This window comes from Odocoileus virginianus, chromosome 6, assembly GCF_023699985.2.
Source record: "Odocoileus virginianus isolate 20LAN1187 ecotype Illinois chromosome 6, Ovbor_1.2, whole genome shotgun sequence".
NCBI classification, from domain to species: Eukaryota; Metazoa; Chordata; class Mammalia; order Artiodactyla; family Cervidae; genus Odocoileus; species Odocoileus virginianus.
Genome location: NC_069679.1, coordinates 62,888,608 through 62,915,602, shown reverse-complemented (window position 1 = coordinate 62,915,602; position 26,995 = coordinate 62,888,608).

Below are 26,995 nucleotides of genomic sequence, written 5' to 3'. Positions count from 1 at the left end.
TAATGAAGAAATCAAAACCCACACCGTCCACGTGAGAAAATGGACAAAATAGCTGAGCAGGCAGGCATTTTATTCAGAAGATATAAAAATGAACAGCAAATGCATGAAAGGTACTCAACATCACTTGTCATGAGGAGAGTGCAATTTAGAACCACAGGGGTATGTCATGTCATTCTTGCCAGAAAGTTCCAAGTTAAAAAGACTGACAACACCAACTGTCAGCGAGAATGTGAAACAACAGAGCTTCCATGCTTTGCTAGGGTTAATGTAAAACAGCACAGCTATTTTGGAGAAACAGTTCGACGGTTTTTTGTATAAAGTTAAACTATATAATTACTGTATAGCCCAGTAATCCTATTCCTGGTTATTTCGCCAAGAAAAATGAAAATGGATATTAACAAAAATACTTATACAAGGATGTTTCTACCAGCTTTATTTATAATACCCCAAACTGGGACTAAGTCACATGTCTGCAAATAAAATAATAGAAAAATATTCATGCAATGTAATACTTCACAGTGTTGAGAATGAATAAATTATTGCTAAATGCAACAAGATGGGCAAATCTTAGAAGTATAATGAATGAAAACATGTAGCCAAAAAAAAGAGCATAGTACTATATTATTTCTTTTATATGAAGCTCCAGAACAGGGAGTTCTAATCTATGGTGATAGAAAGCAGGATAATTATTGCCTCTGTGGAGACACCTAGAAAGTCAACTTGCTAGAGTGATTTAAAAGCTATATATATTGGTTGGGGTTAAGTGAGCTTATATAATTGTCAAAGTTCATCAGATTGTACACTTAAGATCTGTGTATTTCACTCTATGTACATGATGATTCTATTAAAAAAAAGAGTAAAGAACTTTCCAGAATTATGGTAAGGAATTGAATGCTGCAAAGAAAAATAAAGCTCTCCTGTAGCCCATGTTCTATAAGGCAATAGATACAGTTTTCTGGCAATTCTTTTATTTAACAAAAAATGTATTGAGTACCTCCTGTGTATGAGGCATGCTCTAGGAATTACTGAACAGAGGAAAAAATAGCCTTGTTTTCATGTGCTTTGCATTTTAGGGGAAGAAAAGGATGGGAGTGGGGAGAAGATGCACAGTATAAACAAACACCCTAAAGGGGAAAATAATTTCAGAAAGGTGCCATGAAAAAAACTGTCTGGGGGAAGGGGTGGGGGCAATATTTTAGTTGAGGTAGTGAGGAAAGATCTCTTTGAGGAGGAAGAGGTGACATTTGAGTTGATTCTTAAATGATAAGAAAGAGCCAGCCATGTGAAGATCTGTGGGAAGAGTATTTCAAGCAGAGGGGACAGTCAGTGTACAGGTCCTGTGGTGACAATAAGTGTGGAACATTTGGAAGATTGGTGGAAGTTCTGTGTAACAAGAGCATAGGGATCATGGGGAGAGGGATAGATGGTAAAAGTGATCTTGTGTCTGCTATTTATAGCTATGTGGATTCTCATTGGTTGTTTAGGGTATATACATTCCTGGCTAGTGTCCAAATCATTTAAAGGGTATAAAATTTGCATAAGAATATGCTTTGCAAAATGAAAATAACTAAATGCATTCTGGTTATTATTGCTATTATTTTAATGATTATATATCTGTATGTTTTCATCAGTAAACCCTACTTGAAAAGCTCTGCTTTTTTATTGCTTAGTAATCTAAGTTATAATGCAACAATTAGAAAATCACAGATAAAGCCAAAAGACTAAAAAAAAGAACTCTGTGGTTATCTTAGTTATATAATTCTGAACATAATCATGTATGTTAATTAACCATGCTGCCTAGTTCTGAAAATTTATATCACTACTCTATTTCCATGTCACTTAATATGTATCACAATATTATTTAAAAGGCTACAGAGTGAACCACTGCACAAACATATAATAATTCAACCCTGCAATCTTTTTTTTTCAATCCTGTAACCTTGAATAATTAGGTTGCTTTCACCTCTTCATTTTTAAATGATTGTACATCATTGTGCTTCATCTCTAATTGTTTTGGGGATAGATTTTTGGAGTCAAAGTTCCTTTTGATCCATTCTAATCAACCTTCCCAATGTCTCTACTGATATAATGAACTATTTCGGTGTAACTTTTTCCTTTATAAAAGTTACCTGGAAAAAATGATAGTCTTTCTGTTGTTTTGTAGGCATATTCTGAATCAGGAAATGTGCTGTTTTGGCTTTTTTTAGAAAATCAAGTCCAAGACAAAAGCTTTGTTTGAAAAAAAAAGGAGAAAGGCTATGCTCCAGTGGAAAACTGTGGTTCAGGGGTTGCCCCATTATGCTTCCTTCTTCCTGTTTAGCTGATGTGTTACTGGAATCATTACGTGGTTGTATTATGAGGGGAAAGAATGAGAAGGAGACAGTGGTGATAGGATGAAGCTACGAGTGCAGACACAGCCCAGCAGCAGGATAATAACCCCCAAACACATCCATCTCCCAATCCCCTGAACTTGTGTTATTATGCATGGCAAAGGGAACTTTGCAGATGGGATTAAGTGATTAATCCTGAGTTAGGGAGATTATCCTGAATTATCCAGATGGGCTCAATGTAAGTGGTCCCCATAAGTGAAAGAGGGGGTAGAAGAATCATAGAGAAGGAGATGTGACCACAGAAGTAGAGGTCAGGGTTGTGCAGTTGCTGGCTGAAGCAGAGAGCCTCTAAACACCAGGAAAGGCCAGGAGATCAATCCCCTTGAGAGCCTCCAAAAGGAACGAGGACCTGCCACACATTGATTTTAGCCATTTAGCCACCAGGAAGATCCATTTTGGACTACTTACCTCCAGAACTTTAAGATAATAAATTTGTTTTAAGCCACTTAGTTTGTGGTAATTAGTTATAACAGCAGTAGGAAAGTAATTCAGGTACTGAATTTAATGGGGATGTTAGAAAGTTTTCTGATTTGAAAAAAATGTGACTATTTGTAAAATGAGTTTGATATTTAAGTGGAGAGACAATGATGAAGGAAGGTAATGTGTGTGTGAAATTGCAGGGAGTGGGTAGACCTGTCTAAGGTTGACTCCAAGATGAGGTCACCAGCCCATGCTGGTTTTTCTCAGCACTTGTAATTTTCCTTCATAGCACTACTTGAAGTTAAACATAGTCATATAAACAATGTATAATATATTATCAATATATTTATATTTCATATAATTATTTAATCTTTATCTTTCTTTTTGCACTGCAAAATCTAGGAGGGCAGAGACTGTCTTCTGACATAGTCTTCTGAGCAGTGCTATAATAACTAATAAAGAAAAAATAGGCATGATAAAAGATTAAGGTGAATGAATAAATTGGGAGAAGAAATCAATAATGGGTTAATAGAAAACTCAATAAGAAAGGAAGCCTAACATATAGGCGACTTCTTGCAGATTAAGACTCCTTGCATTGGCTGTAGTGATTTTCAGACAGCAGGACGTACTGTTCTCTTTCGCAGTTCTGCTGGCCTAGTGATTCATTAAGAGCAAGTGGGGGCTTTGGAAATAGACTTTTTGGTTCAGATCCACATAGCTCTGCACACTGTCCCTTGTGTGGGACTCTAACATACTCAAGTGTGATATGCGTCAGATAAGCTAAGCTGAAGTATAGCAAAATGGTCCATATATCCATCTAGTGCAGTGGTTAGGAGCTCAAGTAATGGAGCTCTGTCTCAGCTCTGTCGATTACTATCTGGCCTTGGGCAAGTTATTTAAAAATTATTTATAAAATAGGGACACTAGTAGAGTTGTGATAAGGATTAAATGTAAAACAATTTGAATAATCCCTGGCACATAGTTACTGATAACTGTTATCTATTATTATTACTAGTTGAATAGTACCAATTTTGATTTAGTAGAAAGACAGAAACCAGGTCTGTGGCTAACAAGTGTGTGACTATGGTCAGATTTTACCTCTCTGGATAGGGGAGGAAATTGTTCTAAACCAATGATCCTTGATCTTTAATGCACAAATGAACTCCCCAAAGTTCTTCGGAAAATGCAGGTTCTGATTCAGTAGGTCTGGGGTGGAGGATGAGATTCTGCACTCCTAACAGACTCCCAGATGATGCTGGTGGTTTGAGGATCACACTTTGAGTAGCACAGAACTAGACAAGCTCTAAGGTCCAGCTTCAGAATTGCTACTATTTGTACTGTCATCCTGCTAGTTTCCCAGTCTATATACATCTTTCAGTTTATGTCAACTTTTTCTTACTTCTCATTGTCTAAATCCAATCTTTATTTTTATTTACTTATTTATTACTGATTCTGTTTCCTTTTTGAAAATGTTTCTTCAGTGACCTCTGAACCTAAATAATGTTAATTTAGAAAATTGACATCACTGCCTGATTATGTAGCCATTAAAAATGGTTAAGGAGACCATCAACATGGCAAACTTTTTATAATTTAGTATTATATAAAAATATAAAAACATATATCACGTGTGAGTGAATCTAGGGAGATCCTCTCCTCATTCTATGTAGTGGGAGAAAAAAGGAAGGAAACATCCTAAATGGGCTGAGTTTGAATGATAGAAATAGGATTCTCTCTAGGTGTGTATTTTTTACTTTCTTTTTCTATAGTTTCCTCAGCGACTATGTATCATTTGGAAAATGAAAACATTATTTTCAAAAAATTATCAGACCGGAATCCTTCCAATTCAAAGGTATTCCTGGAACCCTTGGGGACTGTTGGCCTCCTTTCTCTCTTGAGTATCTTTATAGGTTCCTCTCTTCATTCTTTATCTTTAGGCGTCACTGACAGGAAAGTACCCATGCTCCAGAAAGATTTTTCATTTCCTCTCCCCTGTGAACAGAAACTCATTTTTCCCCCTGCTCCTGCCTGACTGATGTGATTATGCTCTTCCCTCAACCTTCACAGGGTACAGAACGCTGGTCCCTACACCACTGGGCCTCACTTTCAATGTCTACCGAGGGCATAGGGCCAGAGGGCTGACATCATCCAGAATCTTGCCCCAACTCCTTTGGGGTTTGCTTTATATAAAAGGATGGGGGAGGTTGTGGAAGGACGAAGTCAGATGTTGCCCAGCTGCAGCTTATGCCAGAAACAACTTGGGATGCAGTTCTACAACTGCAAACAAACTGAGCAGCCAGCCACGTCCACAGCCGCTGCATCTCCAGGGGGAAAAGAGCCATACAGCCAGATGTTGCTTCTAGCAAAAAAAGAGCTGCTGTGAGGATCTTGGCCTCAGAATGGTGCATCTGTCCAACTTATCTTCTACTTGGTCATAGATAATAAAAACTCTTGTTAGGCAGGCCTGGAAAAAAAAAAAACAAGGAACATAACTGGTCTATGAAAAGAAAGTAATGAAATGCATGTTTTTGCCAAAGCATTTATTTTGGAGTTTCTCAGATTACTTAGCTTGAATTCATATTTAAATGTCCTTTCTGAGAGGAAATAAGTCTTTTGATCAGCTGCTGATGCATATTCCTCTTGATTCCCCTTTTTATGTTCCATGGGATATGTGGATGAGGCTTGGTTATACCTTAGAGGAGAGAAGGAAAATCCTTTCCTTGCCTCTGATTCTAGACTTTTCCAGAACAGGCTTTCTCCTACTGTTAAGCCATTGTATGATGCTGTCCAGGTCAGCTGGGTATGGTTGGACAGGTTGTTGACTGCCCAAGGGTGGCTGATTGAGGAATAAGAAGGCGGCTAGAATCTAGCTGTGTTCCAGACACCAGGCTGTGACCTGCGCAAGTCTGTGCCCAACTGGGAGGGGTATCTTTTATAAAGAACACAAATATGTCCACTACCGAGAGCTGTGCTGACAGGTTTACCTTTGCGTGCACAGGATGCCTTTGCCTCATTAGCATAAAGTGTTATATAGGCATATGGCCCAATCTAACCCTCAGATCTCCAAACTGGGACCACCATTCTTTCAGTTGCTAGCAGCAGCACCCAAGTCTTCATTCTGACAACAAACAGAGAACCTATTGGACTCTGTCCAGGGGTCAGAGCACAGATTCTGGCTCTGAACTGTGTCTCTATTCTGATTAGGGAAGTTTGTTCTGAGACTCTGGCTTCCCATTTATATGTAAGAGATAGATTCTTGTCTTGTTTTTTGAGCCAAATTGATATCTCAGAAGAACTGATGCTTTTGAACTGTGGTGTTGGAGAAGACTCTTGAGAGTCTCTTGGACTACAAGGAGCTTCAACCAGTCCATCCTAAAGGAAATCAGTCCTGAATATTCATTGGAAGGATTGATGCTGAAGCTGAAACTTGAATATTTTGGCCACCTGATGTGAAGAACTGACTCTTTTGAAAATACCCTGATGCTAGGAAAGATTGATGACAGGAGGAGAAGGGGATGACAGAGGATAAGATGGCTGGATGGCATCACTGACTCAGTGGACATGAGTTTGAGAAAACTTCAGGTGTTAGTGATGGACAGGGAGGCCTGGCGTGCTGCAGTCCATGGGGTCGCAAAGAGTCGAACATGACCGAGTGGCTGTACTGAACTGAACTGATATCTCAGATACATGCCTCGTATCTTGGTCCCTTTAGAGTCAGGGACCTCTGTTGGTCTGGTAATTCCTCTTGCCAGGAATTCAAGCAGTGCTCCTGCTCCTCAACCTGGCTGCTAAGTTTCCCCATAGCTCTTTCTGGCTTGGATCTCAGGGCGTGACCTGCTCCAGGGTGAATCTCCCTTTACTGTTCCACTTGCCTGTTGGGACACTCCTTTCAGTTTCAGGACGTTCCTGAAGTGAAGCTTGACTGACCACTTCCTTTCCCTATTGCTGTGAATCCTCTGGAAACTGTGTGTTCTATTTCTTGGCCTGCGCTTGCCCTTGAAGCCTGGCTGTCCTCACTGGGTGGGTCTGGTTTTCTGTTCTTCCCTAGGGTGCCTCATCCTGCCTCGGGGAAGGGGGCAGAAACCTTGCCATCCTCTGAGTTGTGCTTGGCTCCAAGAAGGGCCAACTTTATGTGACCAAATAACTGCTTAAATATTATAATGAATACTCCTACCAAAAAACAATCTCCCTACTGGGTTCACAGCGTCTGAAATTCTACCAAGGGCATTGTTCCCTCCAGGAGTCCTCTGCAGGATAAGGAACATTGACCAGTCAGTTGTATAGCTAGTAATATCATGATCTTTCCTAACTATAGGAATTCAGAGTAGTATGTGGGTATAAGAAGTCTGGGGAGAACAGAGCAGAAGAGACTTATACACGGAGTGAATAGAGTGAGACACTGGGGCAAATTAACCATTTTTCTGTCTTTACCCGGGCCCAGTTCTGGGTGAGCTCTTCATAGGTGAAGCTAGTGGTAAAGAACCTGCCTGCCAATACGAGAGACACAGGGGTTTGATCTCTGGGTTGGGAAGATCCCCTGGAGGAGGGCATGGCAACCCACTCTAGTATTCTTGCCTGGAAAATCCCATGGACAGAGAAGCATAGTGGGCTACAGTCCATAGGGTTGCAAAGAGTCAGACACGACTCAGCACACATGTGAGTGTGAGTCCTAGGTAAGCAGTTCACATAACTTTAGGCTTTGATGTGGTTTGGCGTATCATGAAGGCTGAGAGCCTATTGGACAAAAACACTGTCTTTTGGAGTTAATAGAGAAAGAAACAGAAGCAGGATTTGGTTATAACTTGGAAACAGGCAGAAACACTGAGGAATGAGCCATAAATGCACCAATTCAATAGATTATCATGTAAAACTGGGACTAAAAAATGGCTAGTGTGAGAAATGTGTTAGAAATAGAGGTCAGGGAAAGGGTACAGGATTACGGGTAAGTCAACCAGCATTTAGACCTCACGTCGCCAACATTAAGCTCTGAATGTAATGTACACACTCAGACTATCACACAGACTGTTTCTGGCACAGGCTGGAGTGTCTCACTTCCTCCTTGTTAATAAGAGTACTATGGGCTGAGGGCAAGAGCTTATTATGTGGTTAATAGCTCAGATGGTAAAGAATCTGCCTGCAATACAGGAGACCAGGGTTTGATCCCTGGGTCAGGAAGATCCCCTGGAGAAAGGAATGGTTACCCACTCCAGTATTCTTGCCTGGAGAATTCTGTGGACAGAGGAGCTACATTTCATGGGGTGGCAAAGAGTCAAACACGACTGAGTGGCTAACACTTTAGTTTTAATAGGTCACTAGGTGGGGGTTGAAGACTTTCCATGGATTTTTCTGAACCAGTAGGGTTTTGTCATGGAAATTAACCCACCTCGAGAGGTGGTGATCCAGAGGGGTGAGAATATGGATGTGGGGTCAGCCAGGACTGGGTTCTCTCTCTAGTCCTGGCTCAGTTACCTACTAGTCACCTGTGCTAGAGCCTTTAACCTAAACCTTCTTTCCTCATCTGTGAACTGGGTGCTATAACAGTACCTATGTCATGAGGATGACATATGTTATTACATGGTATAATATTACAAAACTCCAAATAGAACACCCAGCAGAGGATGAGTGTGCATAGTGAATGGTGCCTCCGTGTTGGAGGAATTCCCTATTTTCCTACAACACAATCTGGTATTCCTGGCAGCAGAGCTTCTTAGCTATCCAAAGAGTTCTGAGCATTTTCATTTTTGAACATTCTGGTATATGAAGAAGTGAAATGCAAAAGCAGATATGTAGTTTACATAACTATATCTAACAAATCAATTCTGGTAGCACATGCGTGTACACACAAAAAGTATCATGCAACATGATTGTACTCTTCATGGGATCCTGGTGCCCTACAGGGTGGTCTGGAAGGGATCCAAGTTTGAAGTTGTGTGGGAAGTGTCTTTCAGTTCGGTTTATGTCTTTCTATAACTGAAAGTTAATCTTAATCAAAGATAAAGTGAAATAGTGAAGTCTAAATTTGAGTCTTGGGCTCATGGCCCTCCGAACCCTTCACGTGATAAACTCCAGCAGTTACAGAAATCTGAGCTGTACAGATGATGCTGTTTGATTCTGCTGGTGGAAGTCAGAGTGTCTGCTATTGTCTTAGAGCAACAAACAGACAAAGTGCAGGCTGAACTCGGCTTTATTTCAGGAAAACTGCAATGTGGAATGAGCGCTGGACTAGGATGAGGAGCACTGCCTTAAGATTTGAATCCATCCACCACCACTAGGAGATGCAAGTGAAGGTGCTTTCCTTCCTCAGAATTCGATTCCCTGTCATTTGAATGACAGGGCTGAGATGAGCTCTTCCCAAGGTCTTCACTCTGAGTTCTGTGATCCTGCTTATGTGTGGAGGATGCACATATGTGTGGGGCTTGCTTTCTTAAAGGTTGAAATATCTAACAGAATAAAAGATTTGATCTCACAATTTTCAGGCCAACTAAGTTAGTTATAGAAGGCAATAACCTGGTAGTTAATAAATCACTAAGTTACCTATAGGAGTTTTTCCTTGAAATAAAGTTATTGCTTATCTTTAGTCTACTGCCATCTTTACAAGATCTAAAACATCAGGGAAAGCAGTGAATCTGGAGATGGAAGGAGTAAGAAATCAATTCTGAAAAGACTTATGGTTAGAAAGGGATGAGCCTGGGATACAAATCAGCAAAAAAGTCTTTAGATACAACCCCACGACCCTGTTAAATGTTTTTCCATTCAGTCTACTTCTTTCATTTTCTCACTGTGTTTCCTTTTTAGCTTTATAATCTTTAACTAATTTTGCCCATCCACTATTCCACTTTTATCTTTTCATTTTCAAAATAAGTTTTAAGTGTTAATCATAATGGCATATTTATTTTGAAATGATTACCTTAATAAGTTTAGTTAAGATCCCTCATCTCATATAGTTATAAAAATTTTTTTCTTATAATAAGAACTCTTAGGATCCACTTCTTACATTTTAAAATTTATGTAAGATTTAAATTGGCAGACGCTAGAATATTCTTGGACAAGAAGAAAATCCTGTCTATGAAACAATTATGACTTTTTATTTTTCCTTTCTGCAAACAGTGATTAACTGCAAAGTGGGAAATATTTTCCAGTAAATAACTCACATATTTGGACATGTTTGGATGAGGGGTGAGAAAATAAACATATAACTTTACTTGAAGAGAAAGTTAAAAACCTTTATTTAAAGTCTTTTGTGAAAGTGATTAATTCATTAAAATTAGGAGAGATGTATTAGAGAAAAACTTTAGAAAGGAAAAGAACAAAAATTTTATTGTGATTTTAAAAGTTTGAAAGACGAAGAACATAGCAAACAGGAATTTAATAGAGTTAATTTTTAATAAAATTTACTTGAATAAAAATACTATTCACATTAGCTATTCAAGATAACAGCAAATTTACTATGATTCAGGTCAAGACAGATGCTGGGTGAGTTATGGATGTGCCAGTCATGGTTCTCAAATTTTACCCTTGAGGATTTTCTCACTTTCGATTTCAAAGATCTTTTGTCCTTCCGAGGTCCCCAGTAAAAATTCAAATATTTCTGAAGGGTATGGTTGTGTTTTTGAGGGGAAGGGTGGTATCTGAGTGTGGTACAGGCCTGGAAGATGACTCATGGGGTGTCCTCCCCTTTATTTCACCCATGGAGCAAGAACTATGTTACCAGTGCACTGTGGAAGGCTCAAGGCTGAGAGGCAGAACAATAACTCATTAATTCAAATTCTGAGGGTTATCTTGATGAGAAGGGCAGGGAACTCATTCTTGCAAAGTGAATGCACAGATTCCAGGGAAAAGAATGACCCCTAAGTGCATGGAATACTTGGCATCACCATTCATAGAGATTTCCTTTGTTCATGACTGAATCCAACCTACTATTTAGAGAAGTCACTAAGTGAATCTGGGAAACTAAAAATTCAGTTCATGCCTTTAGCTAGGGGGTCACTTGGTATCTTTCTCCACCTAGTGGCCAATGGCTTCCAACCACAAAACTAAAAGACGATTGGTTATTACGGCAAGGAAACCAGCAAGGTTTCTTGTTTTGAGATACTAAGCTATCAAATCCTAGAATGAAGAAGATATTTAAGCATATGTTTGGAAAAGCCAGTGGGCGTATTAATAATGAGGTTGGCTTGCATAACTTCCATTGTTCAACTGACATGCTTTGCATTCTAGTGTGGAAAGAGCAATTGGGAATGCTTGCTGATAAGCAATGCACACAAATAGAGTTAAAGCTTGAGGCCAATTTCATGATATCAAATAGTCACATTATAAAGCTCACTTTTCAAGGACAGAAAAAGATAAGAGATTCAAATAAACTTAAATTATTAGTTTTATTTTTTTTATTTTTTAGTTTTACGTGATTTTTGGATACTCAGTTTCAGTTATGCTCTGGGCACACTGTAGGTGTGCAGGAAAAATCTTTTGTATTGAATTGAATTTGATAGATCTGCTTGTGTCTCAGTCTTTAAATTGCCCTGTTGTTTCTATTTTTCCCAACTAAAAACATACTCCATTAACAAACAAATACATACTTTAAAATATGTATGTAATGAGCATTTTTTAATCGTTTTCATGTTGATCTCTGCAGTTTTTGACCCTGTCGGATACTCCCTCCTTCTGGAAACTTTACTCTTCTTCTCTGCTCTGGTTTCCATGACACCAGCCTCTCCTGCTTTCCTCCTACCTTCCTGGCAGAGTTATTTTGTGTTTGCTTTCCAGTGTTGCCCTCTTTTCATAGTCTCTTAAATGCTACTATGGCTTAAGGTTCTATTCTTAGCCCTCTTCTTTTCTCCACTCAGCTTGTCTTTCTCTATGATCAAATATTAATATTTGAACTTTAATGTAGATACTGGTGGTTCCAGAGTCTCCATCTCCTGCTCTTATCTGTTCTCTCCTAAGTTTCAGACCCAAATTCCTATCTGTCTGTTATCTTCACCAGAGTACCCTGTAGGCACCTAAAACCCTATGAAGTCCTAACTGAGCTCATTATTTTTGTGCCCTTCTGCTAGTTGCACTCTTGCTGGCATTTCCTATCTGGGTCTGTGTCATTATTATTCAGTATTCAGGATGCAAAGGATGAATAGGGTTTGTCTTTCTATAGCACAGAGTTGATTCTGATAACATAATTGATATTAAGAACTATGATTTATTCAGGAGTTACTATTTTCCAAATGCTGTGCTTGATGTTTCACATATTGTGCTAGAGAGTTTCTGAACCTATTGCCATTGGTGTTTAGTGCAGCCAAGATGAAAAGTTCTGTGCTTGTTGATATCATCTCACCTCAAGGATATGCCTCAGCTGTCTTGCCTCTGGGCTTCCGCTGAAGCTGAGGAAGTCTGCTCAGTCAGAGAACAAGCCAGCCAGCTTGTGAGGGGGAAGTTAAGCTACTGGCAGTGAACCGCTACAAATGAGGAGTAGGAGTTAGCGGACTAACGCCTCCAGCTTCCTATCCTTTAAAGGTATAACTTTGAGGGTCATTCTATTAATATAAGGCTCTTCAGAAGTCTCCCTGCAGGATTGAGCCAAGTGACTTGGAGCACGAACCAGTCCTAGAATGAATGCATCTGAATGGACTTGGAGTTTCTCCCTCTGTTGTCTTACAATCCCAGCTCTCTGGGATCACCTCCCAGACAGGCTACCTGAACCCAAACCCACTTCATTCTCAATTTTGAGAGGACCCAGTTTGAGACACACACGTTTAATCCTCACTATAGGCTTCCCTGGTGGCTCAGATGGTAAACCGTCTGCCTACATTGTGGGAGACCCGGGTTCGATCCCTGGGTTGGGAAGATCCCCTGGAGAAGGAAATGGCAACCCACTCCAGTACTCTTGCCTGGAAAATCCCATGGACGGAGGAGCCTGGTAGGCTACAGTCCATGGGGTTGCAAAGAGTTGGACACGACTGAGCAACTTCACTTCACTTCACTTCATAGACCTTCCTGTGAGCTGATACTAGTCTTAGCTCCATTTGGTAGAAGAGGAAGCTGAGGCACAGAGAAGGTTACTAAACTCGCCCAATATTATTTAGCCTTCTAGTTGAAGAACTGAAATTTGAGCATAGGCAGACTTCAGAACCTTCTGCCGAATCAGTGATCTGTGGGGCAAGTGAGAAAATAGCTGGAAAGGATACTTGATTGGCTCTGATCACTGGCCCTTCATTGTCAAGAGATTTTTTTTTTTCCTCAGCTTTTTCCAGTTTGATGATGAAAACTCTCAGTAGATTTTTGGTTTGATGAAGAAAGGAAAAACGGACAGTTTTAAATGTCTGTACATCTTAAAGAAAAATAAAGTAGACTTGTATTTTTTTTATAGATATAAGGGATATTAATGTTTTATAAGGGAAAATATGAATGATTTCTGGAACTTTTTGGCACTTTGGGTCAGGAAGATCCCCTGGAGGAGGGTATAGCAACCCATTCCAGTGTTCTTATCTGGAGAATCCCATGAACAGAGGAGCCTGGGAAACTACCGTCTAAGGGGTCGCCAAGAGTTGGACAGGACTGAAGTGACTTAGCACACACACATGTACTTGAGGTTAATGCTTAGATGTTCTTGTGAATCTCTGTGCTTTAAAAACAGGCATCTAAATGTTTCCATAAAATGAGTACTCAGCTTCATTGTAAAAAAGCATTTGAAAATGTAGATAAAATGCTGATAAAAATTTTAAAAAACATTAATGGTTCCTTGTATGATCATACTGAATCAGACAAAGGAGAAATCAAAGAGGGAAATTCACCTTAACTCAGAGTAGGAGATGGATTTTGGAACTTTTTTGAAATTGGAAGCAGAATGATGAAAAGGAGCCATTCTTTGCCCCAGGCATTTAAGATACACGATCTTTCACTTCACAGCAACTCTGCAAATACTCTTGTCATTTTTCTTGTCTTGCAAATGAAGAATTAATTTTAAAGAATTTGACAAATTCTCTTTAAGTTACACAGGTATTAAGTGGGAAGCTGGGATTAAAGCATGGTTTGAGTGGCTCTCTGAACCACACTCTCATTACACTGCCTGGGAAATAGAATAAATAAACTAGATGAAACTAGATTTTGCAGATGCAAATGTATCATGAAAAATCACTATATATAAGTCTTTCCAGATTACATGATATGCCACCTGAAGACAGATGATGTGTTACAGGATATGCATAAGTATATTTTGTTGTACCTTAAATTAAAGTAGACAGTGACCTTCTGTGGAATAGCTACTTCCAATTTCCTCTGACAATGTTTATAGAAACAATCAAGAATTTTATATATAATATAATCTCAAAAGTATTCTAATTTAGAAAACTGCCAAACTTGGCTAAATTACTACACCAAAAGGAGTTAACCTGCATTTCTTTTATGAGAAAACTGTCCAATGTGAGCTGTTATCTTTTATTTACTTATATGTTTATTATTTAAGTAAAATATATTTGGTTTAAAATGTTGAATTCATTTCACTTGTATAGGATAGTGACTAAATATTTTTTATAGGTTACACTTCATTTAAAGTCATAAAATGTTGACTGTTTTCCCTGTGCTGTACAATATACCCGTGTATCTCATTTATTTTATACATAGTCATTTGTACCTCTTAATTTTCTACCCCTATTTTACCCCTCCCTCATCTCTCTTCCCACTGGTAACCACTAGGTTGTTCTATTGCATATGTGATTTATTTCTGTTTTGTTGTATTTATTTGTTTTATTTTATTTTATTTTTTGATTATACATGTAAGTAATAATGTACAGTATTGGTCTTTTCCTGAAGTTTCACTAAGCATAACACCCTCCATGTCTATCCATGTTGTTGCAAAATTTTATTCTTTTATATGGCTGAGTAATATTCTATTGAATATATATACCATATGTTTATCCATTCATCTGTTGATGGTAACATGGATTGCTTCCATATCTTGGCTTTTGTAAATAATGCTGCTATGGGCATTGGGAGTACATCTATCTTTTCAAATTAGTTTTCATTTTTTTTTTTTTTTCTGGATACATACCCAGGAATGGAATTGCTAGATCATATGGTAGTCCTATTTTTAATTTTTTGAGGAACCTCCCTACTGTTTTCCATAGTGGCTGCCTTAATTTACATTCCAACCAACACTGTACAAGGTTCCCTTATATCCACATCCTCTCCAACATTTGTTATTTGTAGGCTTTTTGATGATAGATAGCCACTATGGCAGGTATGAGGTGATAGCTTCTTGTTTTGCTTTGCATTTCTCTAATAATTAGGGATATTGAGCATCTTGTCATGTGCCTTTTTGGCATCTGTATGTCTTCATTGGAAAAATGTCTATTAAAGTCTTTGCCACAAGTGGTAAAGAATCTACCTGTCAGTGCAGCAGATGTAAGAGATACATATCCAATACCTGGGTCTGAAAGATCCCCTGAAGGAGGACATAGCAATCCACTCCAGTATTCTTGCTTGGAGAATCGCTTGGATAGAGAAGCCTGGCTATGGTCCATAAGATCACAAAGAACTGGACATGACTGAAGTGACTTAGCATGCACATCCACTTAAAAAATATTTTTTTAATAAATTAAGTTGTACTAGCTGTTTATATATTTTGATATTAACCCCTTGTTGGTCATATAATTCAAAAATATTTTTTCCTATTTGTAGCTTGCCTTTTCATTTTGTCAGTGGTTTCCCTTGCTGGGCAAAAGCTTTTAAGCTTAATTAGGTACCATTTGTTTATTTTTGTTTTTTTCTTTTGTCTTAGTAGACAGATCCAAAAAGATATTGCTATGACTTATGTCAGAGTGTATTCTGTCTATATTCTGTTTCAGAAGTTTTATGGTTCGAGGTCTTAAATTTAGGTCTTTAATCCATTTTGAGTTTTGTATGTGGTCTGAGGATATATTCTAGTCTCATTCTTTTGCATATAGCTGTTCAGTTTTCCTAGCACCACTTATTAAAAATACTGTTTTGTTTCCATTATGTATTCTTGCCTCCTTTGTTGTGGATTAATTGACCATAGGTGTGTGGGTTTATTTCTGGGCTATTCTGTCCCATTGATCTGTGTTTGTTTTGGTGCCAGTAACATACTGTTTTGATTACTATAGCTTTGCAGGATAGTCTGAAGTCAGGATGCCTGATTCCTCTAGCTTTTGTTGTTCTCAAGATTGTTTTGACAATTTGCAGTCTTTTGTGGTCTCATATGAATTTTAGGACTATTTATTCTAGTTCTGTGGAAAATGTCATGGGTATTTTGATAGGGGATGCATTAAATCTGTAGATTGCTTTGGGTACTATGGCCATTTTGACAATATTAATTCTTCCAATCCACAAACACTGAATATCTTTCTATTTATTTGTATAATCTGCAATTTGAGATGTTGTCTTTTATACTAGGGGTTGGCACATTGACCAAATCTGGCCTGACACCTGTTTTTAGTACATTCCATGTGCTAAGTGTTTTCACATTATTAAATGGTTTCAAAAATCAAAAGTAGAATAATATTTCATGGTCATTTAAGAATAATGTAAAATTCAAAATTTCATGTGCATAAGTAAGGTTTTATTGGAACACAGTCATTCTCATGCATATGCATATTGTTTACAGCTGTTTTTGCAATCTGAATTGAGTAGTTGTGATACCAGAGATCATATGGTTTGCAAAGCCTGAAATATTTACTCTGTTCTATACTATTTGGTGGCTGAAAGCAAGACTTGGAACATTGGTTTCCTATGGCTTAATTTCCTAAAAATCATGAAAATATTCCATGCAAATATACTCTATGCCAAAATAATAGTGTACATGTACATTCTGTTTATACATACTATGTTTTCTTATCCAATTTCATGATAACACAACCTGAAACTTTGTCTTTCACAGCCAGTTCCAATAATAAGTAACTATAGGGAGTGAGGGCTAAATCCATATGGGGACTGTGTCATTCTTTGGAAAGCCGTTTACCTTGTAGGAATCATAATAACCGTGATTATAATGGTGACCTAACACTTTAGAGTTTAGAAATCACATTTACTTACCAATTCACATTTAATCTTGATATTTAACTCTGTGAGATCATGTTATGATTACTTCTCTTTTGTTTACAGATAAGGATACTGAGGCTTTGTAGGATTAATTGACTTGTCCAAGATCCCCAAATCTGTAAGCATCAGAGCCCAGACTCAAACAGTAGCTATTTAATTTTCTTTTGTAGGGAGAGTTTTTATTGTTAAAAGGAAACATTTATGTTTTTATATCTCTAACAAATAAGAATGTTTTGTTATCAACAAAGTGATGGAAATTTACTTAAAAGAACAGTTTTTAGAATTCTGACTTTATTTTTGGACTGCTTTACTATATATGGTGTTCTTCTAAACAACATCCTTTTGTCACCATAACTGTCAGTATCTATTTTATGCCAGTTAAATTTCCAGCAATGAGGTAGATTTCATAAGTAGTGATAAATGTGAATGTACACTAAAATTATTTTTATTTATATGAGAAAATGTTCATTTGATTATAGAAAAATTCCCTTTTTAGTATTTCTCTGAATGAAAGCCAAATTTCAAATGAATAAGATATAATTAAAAGAACCAATGTCCCAATACATAAGAATGAATGAACAGGGTCCTAAAAAATGGTTTATTTGGATTTGTAGTTTACTAAGATATTAATACAGAATAGTTTCAAGCATTATGTGAGATATTGGTGAAAGGTAGGAAGTCTTGTGTCTAATAAGTTCATGGTTTGTGGAGAAATTAGCATGTGAAGCAAAAATTACAATATAACTCAGGTTGGTACGTGCTATCTTGGAAGTCTTTGTAAAAGTGCTGTGGTTATTAATTAATTTTGATTGTAAAATGAGAATATTGTCAAAGAATGGGTTGAAGAATTGAGTGAATACATAGTTTCATCTGAAGTAGAAAATACAGAAGAAGGGAAGTTTGGGTGATGAAAAGTGAATGACTGGGTGAGTGAGGTAGGGGTGAGGAGAAGTTATTGAGTTTTGCTTGGACATGCTGAACCATAAACAGTCTAGCAGGGGCTAGCAGAGGAAAACAGATGGTTGCAATATTTTGAGAAAAGGGCTGTCTTCAATATCATGATGTTCCAAAGGAGACAGAAGACAGGTCATAACTTTGATCAAGAGGGGAAGTCCAGAACTTCCTGAAGAAAGGGAACTTCTAGCAATGACAACCCACTTCAGCGACATGACTGAGCGACTTCACTTTCACTTTTCACTTTCATGCATTGGAGAAGGAAATGGCAACCCACTCCAGTATTCTTGCCTGGAGAATCCCAGGGATGGGGGAGCCTGGTGGGCTGCCTTCTATGGGGTCGCACAGAGTTGGACACAACTGAAGCACCTTAGCAGCAGCAGCAAGCAGAGACTTAAGGAAAGTGCAAGAACTATATGGATAACACTGGTGGACCAGAGCTATCATGTATGACTGTGTAGACCTATCATGTAGACACTGCAAAGGTCCAGAGGATGGTGGTCACATGGACTCAGATGTGAATGGAGTTCTCCTGGAGTTGTTCAGTCCATAGCCTGTACAACCATATGTGCTGGACCTGTATGGGAATTGGGTGTTCTGAGTAGAAAATAATGAAAGAGGGAGAGAGTTTCAGGCAGAGGAGTCCAGCAGAGAGGATAAGGGTTCTGAGGCAGGAGGAAGCATAGAACGGTCAAGGAACCAAAAATGGACTTCAGTTTCTGTTGTGGAGTCAAGAATGGGATGGAGAGGAAAAGTTGTTACTGACCCTTTCAAGTCCATCCTCAGCAAGGATCCTCCTGCTTGGAGCCAATAGAATAGACCAAGTCCAGGTCAGAAGTGAAGAAAAACTCTTTTCTTTTGATCAAAGAATGAAGAGGTGCGACCTCACGCTCTAGAGCACACACTCCCTGACAGGCAGGCGGTGGGTGGGGCTGCCTCCTAGGGTTCTTGTCAGAGGTGGGAGGGGAAGCAGAGTTCTCCTGGGGCAGCCACAGGTGAGCTTTTCAGGCTCCAGGTGGTGGTGCTGGATGCAATGTCTGCACACGGCCCGCTGCCGCCATTTTGAATGGCCTGCGCAGCTGAGGTGTCGGCACAGCAGTTTTGCATCAGGAACTCTGGTCTGAAGGGCCAGGTAAGGCCTCAGTGTGGGCTCCTACAAGCAAGTGAAACTAGACAAGGCACCAAGGGAAATTAAAAAAAAAAAAAGGTTAGATGCTATTTTATTTCCCAGAGTCTGTCTTTACTTTATGAGAATTGTTAATGGGCTTTGCCGGTGATAAATCCCTTCTCTGTCTTTTGTCCTGATCCTTGTTCTTGAGGGCACTAAGGGGCATGGGTCTGTCTTCCTGATGAGTTTGGGTGTTGTCAGAACCCCAGGTGGAGGGAAAGAGTTTCTCCCCAAATGCCTTTAGATGTGTGTGATGGTCACCAGGCCTCAGTCCAGACTCTATCCCTAGGGACCACCATAGGTTAACCTTTGGGAGACAAAGGACACCAGAAAATTTCAGATGCTTGACCCATGTATTAGCAAGAGAATAATAGTCACAAGTCAAATATTTCCTGAAAACAAAGGCATCTAGGTCTTTTGCCTGAAGGCACAGTTGTGCCCTGCTGTTGGGCTCACTGCCCTGGCCTGAGTATCCCTGTTCACATTTTGAGTGGTTTTCAGGAGAGAAGCTTCAGGTCAGAGAGAGGGTCACACTAGTAGTGTTGGGGTTGTTCATTGTGTAGATGGGACATGTCTCAACTATCTGACTGACTGTACTTTTAATGCCAGGAGTTACCATGACCTCAACTAATCAGTTACATACGGCCTCCTTCCCATAGTGAGCTCCTTGATGAGCGCCTGTGATGGCTTGAGAAGCTGCAATTTGAGGAGAGCAGTATTGCCACGTTTGTTAACTAGCCACACTTGGCCTCCTTGGTCTCTGCTGAAGTTCCTTCTTTAGGCTTTTTCTAATCTTCCTTTGTGTGGATTGGGTAATAATTGGGTGGATCTGTCTTTCAAGGTGTGAGTGGATATAGCCAAGTTGCTGGTTCTCGGGTTACCCTGTTGGTAGTTTGGTCTGCCTTTCTGTTTCCCTTTATTACCTCTGTACCCCTGTTTAGTGGACCCCACGATGAATCACCACCACCTGGTTTTGAAGCTGTGCTGCTTCTGAGAACAGGAATATCCTTAAGCCATGTTTCACTTGTTTATTCTGTGCAGTAAACATATCTCTTTTCTTTCAAATAGCCCCGTGTGTGTGTTGGGTGACATACACCTATAGAGAGTCTGTGTAAAAACTTAAGAGCTTCCCTGCCCTGAACATTAAGACTCTGGCAAGTACTGCCAGCTTGGCCTTTTGGGCAGGAGTCCCTGGAGGTAGACTTCTTGTTTCTGTGACGTAGGTCTGTGAGGTTACTGTGTATCCTGCCAACATTTCCCTGTCTCTGATAAAACTGCTCCAGCCTGTGAGCCATTTTTCTTCAGCATTTGGCAGCAGCTCACTTCCCAAGTCAAGGTGACTGGACTAGATTGTGTCTACGGTTTCTGTACAGTCATGCACCAGGGGCTCCATTTCTGTGGGTAGCAGGGTGGGAGGATTTGGTGTGAAACAGGCTGTTATGGTACCCACTGGATTATCTAAAAGCAGAGCCTGAACTTGAATCAAACTTCCAGGAGATAGCCATTTCATTTCCTTAGAACTCAGTACAGCCTGAACTGGTATAAAATCCACTTAATGACCAGCTGACCAAACTGCTTAACTTTTTGGCTTCCTTTAGGACTGTAGTAGCTGCTACTTCCTGTGGGCAAGGAGGCCATCCCTTTGTGGTTTGATCTAATTGTTGAGAGAAATAAGCAACCAACAGAGTAAGGAGTCCCAGTTTTTGAGCTAATACCCTGAAGGTGATTCCCCTTTCCTCATGAATGTAAAGGTCACAGGGTTTAGCTAAATCTGTGAGGGCCAAGGCAGGGGCCTGAAGTAATTCCTTTTTCCAATTCTTGAAAGGTCCCTTTACATTCTGAATTCCACGCAAAAGGATCATCATCTTTTCCCTTAGATTTTTCACATGAAGGCTAGCTATTAGACCATAGTTGGGTATCAGATGCATCAAAATCTGATCATCCCAGGGAACCCCTAGGCGGTCTTCTAGTTTTAGGAGAGGTGACGTTGCAAAAATAGCTTCTTTCCTTTCCTGGGGTAGGGTTCTCTTACCTACTGTGAGAATGAAGCCTAGGTAGGTCACCTTAGCTTGTGATATTTGAGCCTCTTTCTTGGGCTTCTTATATCCTTTATTGGCTAGATAATTCAGAGCATTAATAGTATTTTTGTCAGAGGCCCCCTTAGCAGAACTTGTGGTCAGAGTATTGTCCACATACTGGCAGAGGGTTCCCTCCTCCAGATGTAGATCTTTTAGGTGTTTAGCTAAAGTTTCCTCAAAAATGGTGGGGGAATTTCGAACATTTGGGACAAGACTGTCCAGCAAGATTGTTGTTTGTGTTGCATGTTTGGGTCCTGCAACTCAGAAGCAAATGTTTCTTGTGACTCTGAGGCTAATGAATACAGAAGAAGGCATGTTTTAAATCTAGCACAGAATACCACATTCTGGTGCTAATAGAGTAACCAACATGGTATAGGGATTAGAAACTACTGGATGTATATCCTCAAGAGCTTCACTGACTGCCCTAGGTCCTGTATCATCCAGTATTCCCCACTGGGTTTTTTTTAACAGAAAGAATCGGGGTGTCACAGGCTGGTTGCAAAGGTCTAATAAGACCATGGTCAGTTAAGCCCTGTATAACAGAGGCAAGGCCAGCAAGGTGTTCTGATGGAGAGGGTACTGTTCCTTTTGGGCCATGCATGTTAGATTTTAGATGGACTAGCATGGGACTGGCTCCCTTAGCTTGTTCTATCCATTTCTGACCCCAGGGAGGTTGACTCCTTCTGTCTGCAGAGGTCTGTCCTCAGCCATTAAACATTATCTGGTGCCCTTTGTCTAAGGGGACACCAGTCTCCAATCTGTCTCCCATCAGGTGAACACCAGCCCTCAATGTGTGTAAGATAGCTCTTCCCAGCAGGCGTATAGGGCATTTGGAGACATACAGGAAGGAATGGGTAAGCATGTGTTAATACAGTTTACATTCTGATGGCTATATGAATGCCCAGTCTTGGGCCTTCCCTGATACCTCCATAATTTTACAGCTCTGTGACTGAGTTTACCTGATCTGGTATTCAGAACCAAATAAATGGCACTAGTGTTGACTAAGAATTCAATAGGCTCACCCCTCTACATCCAGTGTCAATTGGGTCTCCTTGGGGGTCAATTGGACTGCCAGCTTAGGAAGCCCTGGCTTCACCTTTCTTCCTTTATTTAGACCATCTGCCTTCGAGGGTGAAAGCTGGGATCTACCATTTCCATTCCCCTTTGGGGGCGATGAGGGCATTCTCCCTTCCAGCGTTCCCTCTTGTTTACATAGGTGCATGCACTGACTGTTCCTTGTTCCTTGGCTTGCTATCCTTTGGTGGGGGCTGGGGGTGGCTCACCAGACTCTAGGGTTTCTGTGGGCAGTTAGTCCAGATTCCCTGTGCCAACCAGTTGAGGATGGAGGGCGACAGTAAGTAGGTGGGCTTACCTCTGGGCCTTTTAATGCTCTGACTTTTCCTCCTCTATATGTCAGTTATTAAACACCTGGTAGATAACCTCAACCAGGTGAGAGGTAGGGGTATATGGTCCTATTTCCAGTTTCTGAAGTTTACACCTGAAGTTGGGGGCACTTCGGGAAATGAAATATGACCTCAGGATTGCAACCCTTCCAGTGACTCCGGGTCGGTGGTGGTATAGATTCAGAGGCATTCCCTGAGCGTTGAGAAATATTGCAGGGTTTTCCGTTGGCTCCTGATGACTATCTCTTTCCAACAGAGCTTTCTTTCCTGCTGCCTGTACTCCCTTTGGGGTCATATTTTTGTACTGGGCCAGCCTCTGTCTTCTACCATCTTCTCCATGGTCTCAGGGGTCCACGTTGGGTTTGGTGTCTGGGACAACTTGTTTTCCCCCTCTGATAACAGCATGACCTGCACTGTTTCTGTTCTTCTCTGCTTCATCTAGGTCTTTTGAAAAGACTGGTCTTTCCTCCCTGTTAAGAGTAATTTGAGGAAGCTCTGGATGTCAACCAGGTGGAGTCATTGATCTGAAAGGTCCTCTCGTAAGATTCAGGAACCCCTCTGGGTTTTTCCTCAGTCCTTTACCATGACTTTTCCACTTATACAGATCAGAAGTTGTAAATGGGATGTGTCCCTGGATAAGCCCTCCTTCTCCATCAGTACTTGCCCCAAAGGGCGTGCTTTTCCTGGTGAGCTGTTGGACCATGGTTGGCAATTAGTTCTGCTTTGTGTCATTTCTGAACTGGATTCTGAGAGTGGGGGCTAGTATGGAGGGGACCCAAATTGGGACATGTGAAGGAGGGGAGTAGGGAGGGAGTGAAGAGTGACCGTACTGGAAACAGTTTGAGAAGAGTTGTCTAGAGGGTAGCACATCCTAGATTGAAAAGTGAATGGGAACTAGATATTATGGAGAGAGCCAAGGTATATGTTGATGGACTTGAACTAGAGAAAAAAGTTTGGTCAGGAGGGAAAAATATCTCTTCTGGGCTGGTCTGAGGAACTACCCATCATATAGCAGAGCAGGTTTATACCCCTGATATAATTAAAAATTGCATTTCAAGTTCTAGATTGTTACCATTTGGGGTAAGTTTCATTTGGATGTTGGAAATTCAGTATTTGTTGTTTGTACATTGTTGGTGTATAAAATACTTTAAAATATGTTCTCTTTGTTAAGAAATCTTATAATAATGTTCATCCTATTAATCCTAGTTTTGATTATTTAGTAAAAATTTAAGCATCAAGAACACCAGGCCCTCAGTCTTCTTGTTTAAATCTGCTTTATTATGGCCTGCTCAATTGGGTAGCACTTACGCCACAAATTTTCAGAAATCAAAACTGGCCTACAATGTGCCAGGACAATCAGGGAGGTACTTTTTGGGGTGAATATTTCTTTTCCTTTCAGGTAACACTATCCAGGCAGCCATTTACAGAGAAAGGCTGACTTGTGCTCTATGTAAGTGTTATTGACAATTTTCTATTGTATACATGGTTAAGTCTTCTATCTGGATTGAGTATGTGGTGTACTGTAGGAAAGAGCAAAACATGTTCAGCATTTTAGCAATTTAAAGCACAGAGGGAAAAATATCTATCCATCTATCTGTCTATCTAGTGTGGTCACCAAGGTGATATGGCTCCACAAGCTCTGGCTCAGCAGGTAGGTTACTTTTGATATCTGATGTGTAGTAGTTTCTGGAAGAATCAGAGTGTCATCTTTGGATGCACCAAACAGAAATGGCTTTCAACTTGCCCACCTCAAGCGTGGCATGCTTGAGGGGGAAGATTGTGCCTGGAAAGCTATAGGAAGCCCCAGAATTTGCTCAGAGAGTTATTCCTTCCTTTTGTTACTGAAGATCCACCTCACTTTAGTTTCTGCCTTGGTTTCCTTTTCATTTGGCCCCCCTTTCTCATTTTGTTCCATTCAGACTGTTTACTGTGTAACCAACTTGGAAACTCTGTAGAATACATTATTTCTGGCTACACCCCCTGTAATGCCTGCATTGCAAAAGGTCCCCATGGCACTGCTGGTGAGACTAGTGGTTCTTCTCACAAAAGAAAGTGATGAGTCACTGAAGTCACTCTATTAATAGGTGTGCTTAGAGACTGATGGGAAAAACCCTGTAGGAAGGTGATGCTTTGTCTCCTTGATTATTGAACTCATTTCCAGAGCCTTCTAAAATCCTTATATTTTTCTCTTACTTTAAAAAATTATATTGTTGACTCATAACAGTAGGGAAAAAAGCATACACAGAAAATGTATGCCTTTCCTCAAACTCTGTTCAGTCTCTGTCTCTCTTTCTCTCATTTATCTACCTTATGTTATGTTATTGAAAACTAGCAGCACTTTCCCCATAAGGAGTAGCTGACGTCTTGTTTTTAGGAAAATGTTTTTGCTCTGCAAATTTTAACTGTTGATGCTAGAAAAAGAGAGATTTGTAAAATTAGAGCCTGTGATTCTAGTAGTCTAGAAAGGTTTGTGTTAAAGTTTTAAAAATTTTAGAGAAAGAGAAATATCATATGATATCCCTTACATGAAGAATCTAAAAAGATATGATACAAATGAACTTATTTATAAAACAGAAACAGACCCACAGATGTAGAGAATGAACTTATGGTTACTAGAGGGGAAGGGGAGGTGGGGAAGGGATAGTTAGGGAGTTTGGGCTGAACCTGTACACGCTGCTATGTTCAAAGTGAATAACCAACAGGGTCCTACTCTGTAGCATAGGAAACTCTGCTCAAGGTCATGTGGCAGTCTGGATGGAAGGGGAGTTTGGGGAAGAGTGGATACATGTATAGGCTTGGCTGAGTTGCTCTGCCGTATACCTGAAACTATTACAACATTGTTAATCAGATATACTCTAATATAAAATAACAAGTTAAATTATTTCATGTAGTCTTCTACAGTGACAATCAAAAACAAAGAGATTCCTTTTGTGACTATTAAAATGGTCAATTATTCATTACCAATATTAGATATTTATAAAATGTGTCTTTGAAGAGGAGTTAGCAAAACTCTCAAGTAAGGACTTGTTTCTCTTCTCATCTATTTATTCCTTCTGCTTTGCACCTTTTCCTGCCACCCCCATGACAAAGTAAAATGACTGTATATATTGTTTAGTCGCTAAGTTGTGTCCGACTCTTTGTGACCCCAGGGACTGCAGCGTGCCAGGGTTCCCTGTGCTTCACTGTCTCCTGCAGTTTGCTCAAGCTCATGTCCATTGAGCTGGTGATGCCATCCAACCATCTCATCCTCTGTTGTGGTTGTTTCAGATATTTGATGTATTGAGTTTCTGTTTTAACTCATTCATTTCTGCTTTTGCCTGTGTTATTCAGTGGTAGGAATTGGCTCATGATATTCTGCTGTTGAACTCACACATCACAGATACCAAAATCAGACAAGGTCACAAGGTAGTGTAAGAAAAAAAGACCACACTGTAATAATGATGTGTGAGCAAAGACAAAAGTAAATGTGTGTGTGCTCAGTCACGTCCAACTCTTTGCGACCCCATGGACTGTAGCCCGCCAGGTTCCTCTGTCCATGGGATTCTCCAGGTAAGAATGCTTGAGTGGGTAGCCATTCCCTTCTTCTGGGGATCTTCCTGACTCAGGGTTCAAAGCTGGATCTCTTATAGCTCCTGCATTGACATGCAGGTTCTTTACCACTAGCGCCACCTGGGAAGACCAGAGATATATAAATCTATCTATAATCTTTTAGTCCTGACTTTTTAAATGTAGTCCTTTTTGCCTCTTTCTATTTTACTTTGTATTTTGTTTGATTTTCTATCCTCTCTATTCTTACTGATGGTGTCTGTTCTTCCTTGTATTTTTTTTTTTATAATTTAGTCTTTATTTCTGAAATTGTCATTTTTTTTCTTTTTCTTTTCTGAGCGCTGTCAGTTCATCTTGCCTATCCTCCTGTTATCAACTATTACTTCCTTTTGTCTGATCATCTCTTCTTTGAGCTTTGGTATTTCTCCTTTACAGTTTCAGTTGGTACATAAAGGTTTAAAATTCTCAGCTGAAATGTTAAGTTGCGCTTCTTAACCTGTTTTGTGTCAGTATTTTTCTGGTGTTTTCACTATCTGTAAGAAAGTTATCATGCTCTTTTTCATCTTTTTGTATTTCCTTGTTACTGTTACTCATATTTTAATGAGATGAGATGTTTTGTGGTTAGCAGGAAGCTCCTGTGGAGGTGTAAGGCTAGGGTAAATTTCTAGACTTCACAGCTCTCAAGAGCGCCCTCTCCTGCTATCCTAGCAAAAGACTTAAAGCATGAATACAGTTTGTGATTTCTTGGCAGTTCTTTCGTCTTTTGTATACATTCTCAGGGGGAGATACACTCAAATGTTATGTTTTAGAGTCACTTGAAATAATTCTTCTCTATATATTCATACTATTAATTTTATTTTACAGAGCACTTAAAAAAATCTATTTTAAAAATTATGCAAGATCATTTACATGGCTCTAAAATATAAACCATAAACAAGGTGCATTCAGAGATGTAGCTTTCATCCTTGTTGCCTGCACTCTATTGTCTTCCTGCCC